Consider the following 6,578-nt stretch of genomic DNA (forward strand, 5'->3'; position numbering starts at 1 on the left):
GACTATATATCGGCTTTTACTTAACTATTAAATCCAAAGTACAATTTAACTACTAAATTTAAATTTATCAGTTAACTCAATTTCATGCTAGTTGAAATTATAATACGTAACAATATGATTAACAAACATATATTTTATTTGTTTCAAAATTTTTGGCAAAGCCACACAGCGCCTATTTACGCATAACCCTTCCTAATTTTGAAATGATAGCCCACAGAAAAGGCAGCTAGTCAGCATCATACACTGCTAACTCTCGAGTGACAACTGTCTGGACGAATAGTTGAATTTGACATGTACTCTTACAGTGCAGCCAAAAATGCAAAACGAGGTTTTGCGACAACGGGTCGTGAATCGGTAATCCTCGGTTTGACAGTCCGAACACAGGATCACATACAAAAAATCTAATATAGAGTATTGGTCTCAGTAATGAATATTAACATCGAATTCATTTTTACATGAAACAGTATGTTCCAAATGAACATATTTCATGGTTCTATCTACTGATTCTTCGCAAGTCAAAATCATGGAGTCCCCCAGTGGCACAACGGAAGATCTGGGGGCATTCAACGCTATAAACCGGGTTTCGATATCTGTGGTGAACAGAGCACAGATAGCCCATTGTGTAGGTTTGCGCTTAACTTCAAACAAACAAATTCACGAAAATTATTTTTGTACAATTGTTACTGCTCACAGTCTTTTCTCAGCAAACGCATCTCAAAGAAACTGGAATTAACAACAATAAACAATTTATATTTAGAAATGAACTCTGTTTATTAGCCCACGTTTTGTAAATCAAGTCATGAACTGTTTTTACTTGAAATGCCTAACTTATGTTTTAGTTTATTTTCACAATATTGATGTGAATATGAGTTGTGGTGATGATCTTTTTAAAGACGGAGAAGGCTTACATAATCAAAGAGTTGAAACTAGCCCAATTTTATTCATATTAAGAAATAGGAAAAACTATACAAAGTGTCATGAGCTTGAATATCGTGCCGATAAAAGTGTTTACAAAAGGAACTTCTAAAGTAACGTAGCACTGTAATTGGATGTATCATGTAATGCGATATGTAGGATTCACTATCAAAACTATACCGTAAAGACTGCAATCACATTACATAAAGACCTGTTAAAAATAATACAGTTTGAAGTATGTAAATATTTCAGATTCCATTTCCGAAAAAAAAAAATTGCTCTAAATTTTCTACGACAATAAACTCATTATCCAAAATTAAAGCTCAAATTTAAGTTATTCGGAATGCTGTCACTGTACAGTGATTCTGATGGATCCTTGACACAAAATCTACATGGAATGGACAAAAGAATAACTTAAAGCATGCAGACAACCCTACTTTGATGACGATTTTTGATGGCCACTTTTACTGTAAATAATAAATCAAATCAGTGGCATAACAAACATGACTGAGATAAAATATACATAGCAGGTTATTTTATTTCTATCACGTGAATGGTGTATAAGTAGATAAATGTATAAGTACAATAACTGTATACCTTGTTTCACGTCGTATCGTAGCGACTTGAAAATGCTATTATCTTGGGAGAGTTTTTTTCTATTTTTTTCTTTCTTAATGAATATTAAGATGGCGGCGAGAAGAAATCGTAGCGGAACTCTGTCACCGATTCAGGCAAGAAACAAACAAAAAGAAAGATAATAGCATAGGTTATTTACACTTTTATGTCTACAATGAGAAGTAAAATCGATACTAATTATGTTTGCAGTTTTCCAAGGCAATTTTGTTACCTTTTGGTTGCTCACTGAATTAAAGGTTATGTATGTTAGATAGGTTGTTCTGGTTGTTGTTAAGCTTAAATCTAAACAACACGCTATCTGTGCTCTGCCCACCACGTGTACCGAACCCCGATTTTTAGCATCGTAAACCAGCACACTCAAAGCTGAGTTAATGGGGGTGGGGGGTGCTAAAAAAAGGGTTAACAAAATCAAATGATTAAACTGATCAGATAAAAGTAAATAAATACTTGAAAACAACAACTAAATTGTAGCTCAGCACAAAGGTTAATAATTCAGACATTTAAGAACAAGAAGGGATTACAAAAACCTGAGTAAAAAACTTTGAACGAGCTATTTTTTTGCAGATGTTGGTAGGAATTCTTGTTATACTTTCAATTTTCAGAAACTTCTCTGATTGATGAAATGCAATGGAAAAATAAAAACGTCAAGCTGTTTGATAAGTCATGCAGTCGAGAAAAAAATGAAGTTATCAATCTAAATAAATAAATAAATATGATAGTAATCTCTCTTGTATCTCCATGTAACTACTTCGCAGAGTGTGGATGGATCTTTACCAAAATTGATATGGAGCTTATTATGTCCATGCGGGGGTACATACAAATTTTTAGTTTTGCGTTTTGCGGTTTTTTATGGGCGTTTTTGAGTTTTTTTAACACTATCTTACCGCCTATCTTCACCAAATTTGATATGGATGTTTGTTGCAAATTTGCGATTCCATTTTGTGTTTTGCTGTTTTCATGGGCGTTTTTTACAATTGCATATAAAGGAAGTAACTTTTCATGTCTTAAGATAACCTTTTATTAATCATAAGTTTACATAACATAAAATTTACGGATACTCCAGGTAGTATTGAATAGATTACTAAACAAAAAAGCTTTTAACATCAAAATAAACTTACAAGCTAAAGGATCATGTGAAAATATAGGGTTTTACTAACCTACAAGCTTCCCGGATTTTTAAAGACCTCTTCGTCCGAGGGAGTTACAACGCTAACTTAAAAAATGCGTTTAAAAAATAGAAAACGGTCATGTGAGAAAACCGTGAGATTATCCACCTATTGTTGCTCACGCGTACTTCAACAATACTGTATAGACCTATTATTTAATTTCTGTAGAGCATATTGGTGTAAAAAAACATTTTAATACTAGAAATAAACGAAAAATTGGGCACCCAGTGTTTCACTTTATAGTTCTTAAGAAGCGTTTATGTTTTAATGGAATGCTTGGAAGAAGCTGTAAAGAGAAAGGTTGAGTCCAAGTAAAGAACAATAATAAATTTGGTGTTATAAAGTCGTTTATTTCTAGTATTAAAAATGTTATAAAAACCAGCAAGCAAATTGATATTAGTTGTTTTTCTTTAATTGGACACACAACGTTTCGCTTTACAGCTTCTTGAAACACTAAAACACAAACCGTAACTGACACTACAAAGCTTCAAATAGTTTAAATAATAAATTCTATTCGAATCTATAGCGTGCATTTCTACAGCGTGTGTTGGACTAGTAAAGCATATTATTGAATGAAATGTATTGGTGAAATAATTAACTGTTTTCTATAGTAAACAAAAGTTTCGTCAAAGTTAGAGATTGATATAACAAAAAGATAGGATAAAAGAATAAAACAATTAAAATTATAGGCGCCAGAAATATGCAAGTTAACTACAGGTGTGTTTTTTTCACATTCCTCTTAATTTGTCCATTATGGCTCAAAAACAAATGGGTGTAAGAACATAATTTCAGATTGATCTTTTGTCTCCTACACTTCTTATTCAATACCATCACTTATCATTTAACCTAAACAATGAGAGACAAAAGGTTCTATCAACTGCTATTTATGTATGCAGCACTAGCGTATAGTCCGTCAAAAAATGACGTTGGCAAGTGCTACCATCCCCACCCCATAGTAATCCTAACCACACATTTCATAGCTAACTGAAACAAATAAATTTTGCGAAATCAAGCTTAACCGACGAAGAGGCAGAAAAGTGAAGTTGAGGCAGTCAAACGTCGGTACATTCCTTTGTGAGCCAACAAAATTAAGATCATTCGTGAAATAAATTCGTGGCGTATTCATAAAATAATTATTGCTAAAAATCAGTTAGATTAACAACTTCTAACAGACAGAAAAGCCAATGCGTTTTGGTTACACTACGTTCCAACAATGGTTTTTATGTCATGTTGCAATAAAACAAAATGTATAGACAATAAAACTAGAAAAATATTTGTTGATTTCTTAATTTCGAGTCTCCTTTGACTAAATAACAGAAAATAACTTAATTCAGATTTTAATTAAGTTTAAAATTGAATCGATATTTTTACTTCCATGATACAATTTATACACTTAGCTCTAGACTATGTGATCCCACACTACGTCTTTACTTTAAACTTATTATACCAACACTCACTACACTTATAAGGTTTCACGGCACACACACCCTCACGGCCCCCTTACACCACGTTACTAAAATCGTAATGGGCAGACAGTAATCGAACTATTCTATCTGAATAAATGCATTTTGGCTTTCATAACTCTCCTATTTCGAGAAATCAAGCGTGACGTGACACACACAGGCTTTTATATAAGTTAGATAATACTTTAAAAGTTCTGGTTTCGAGTCGCAATGAACAGATTAAGAGGAATGTGGAGAAAAAATCATCTGCATACTTGTCTTTTAATAATTATTTTTGTTTATTGTTGTTGTTTATTCAATATTTAACCGGCGTTTAAACCCTAACTATACACCTAATTATTGATTTAGTCTTATCAAGCTGCAATGTATAAATTCACAAGTTTGTTAAACATAATAATATTGTAATAAATACAGTTAATACGTATACATTTTAAAACAATTTAAAAGGCAATAAATGAAACGATAATTAGATCCCACAGAAGTAACACTATCTTGTAGTATACAATGTCTATTACGCCATAGTCCTTTGAATTTTACATGTTTGAAATTAGATTTTAATAGCAGTTCCGTTTGCCGATATGGTTAAGAAGTTCTACATGCAGCTGATTGTCACTCTTCCTGTCTCCATTGATTCTATTTTCTGGTCCAGTGTTTCTGATTTTTATTTGAAGGGCTTCTTTTAATCCCCTCCTGGTATGGGTTGACTTTCGATCAACAACTGTGACACTTTCCCAAACTATATCTTTGGTACACATCATTCTATGTTCAATGATGGATGATGTGTATTGGATGTCTAAGAAAGCTGGTATTCGTCGGTGTTCCTGAAGTCTGTTTATAATTATTTTGTTTGTCTTCCCGACATATTCTTCACCCAACTTACCTCCATATGATTTTTCTGCTCACAGACAGGTACAGTGTTGTTTTTTTTTATTTTTGCTAAAATTTGTTCAAGAGTTCTGCCTGTTTTGAAGTTAGTCCAAATTTCGTGTTTGCCGCAAATTTGCGGATTTTTTGATGAATAGTTGTGGACAGCTTTCTATTCTTGTCTTTTTGTATATAATGGTTATGTTGCTTGCTCTGGTAGACAGTGATTTGTTTTTGCATGATATCGGATGGGTAATCATTTTTTTCTGAAATTTATAGGTGTTGAGGAACTTGTGGTCACAAGTTTCAAATATACTTTTTGTTAATCAGTTTAGGATACCGTGATTGACTGATAGTGGCTGGAATGAGGTGTAATTGAAATACTGGTCGCTGTACGTTGCTTTCCTGTATATTTTGATGACAATATTTTAGTTATTTCTGATTACTAGAGAGGCACGAGAAAGTAGTCTTCCCTCGGTTTCGACTTTTACTGGAGGAGTACTGTTCATGAAGATAGTTCAGAAAAACATTAAGCTCTGTATGACCATGTACCCAGATTACAATGTGTCATCAACATACATTCACAACTGTGAAGGTTTGTATAATGCAATATGCAAAGCACTATTCTCCAAACCTTGTATGGAAATTTCACAGAGAGAAAAGAGGAGAATCCATTGATGTGGCATGCGTCATATTGCTGATAAAATTTTAACAAATGAAATACGATGTTGAAAGGCAGGTTTTTAATATTTCCGTTATCATCTGGACTGACATTTCGGTCCGATGTGGTAACATGTAATCATTTGGAAGTTTCTGTGTAATTACTAACATGACATCATTTGTTGGCACTTTTTAAAGGAATGAGATCACGTCAAAACTAGTAAGTATGTCCAGGAGTTGATGCTTTTAACTTTTATTTTTATGACAAAGTCCGTGGAATCGTTTATGTTATAGTTGCTGTTATTAATTAAAGGTTTCAGGAGCACAGCAAGATATTTTGCAACATTGTAGTTAGGTCTGTTGATATAGCTGATTATAGGTCTGCCTGGTACATCTGCCTTGTGTGTTTCGATACACCATAAGTGTGTGTTGGTCTATTTAATCTATATCTTCTTTGTGTTTGAGATTTTTAGCATAATGTTCAGTTTCTTCTCAAGGCTTGTTGTAGGGTCCTTGATAATCTTTTTATAACATTTAATAGAGTAAACATTTTGTTTTCGCAATCTCTCTTATCCATAATGACATAAATACTTCCTTTGTCAGATGATAACATGATGACGCCTGGGCTCAGTAAGACATTAAAATATTATAAAAACTTTATTATTACATTTTTCGTAACTATTTTCTCTTTAAATTCTATGACGAGGAACCCACTTTGAGACTAATAATGGCTGGAGACGGCTTGAATGGGTAATGAAGAAAAACTTTAATACAACAGCAAATGTACAACGTTTCGACAAGGTTTTGTCATCATCAGGTACTTAAATTTAGGAATTAGGTTTTCAGAGCGGCACTGTCTTAGGAAGGAAATATC

Source organism: Limulus polyphemus, unplaced genomic scaffold (genome assembly GCF_000517525.1).
Source record: "Limulus polyphemus unplaced genomic scaffold, Limulus_polyphemus-2.1.2 Scaffold1204, whole genome shotgun sequence".
In the NCBI taxonomy this organism is placed as follows: domain Eukaryota; kingdom Metazoa; phylum Arthropoda; class Merostomata; order Xiphosura; family Limulidae; genus Limulus; species Limulus polyphemus.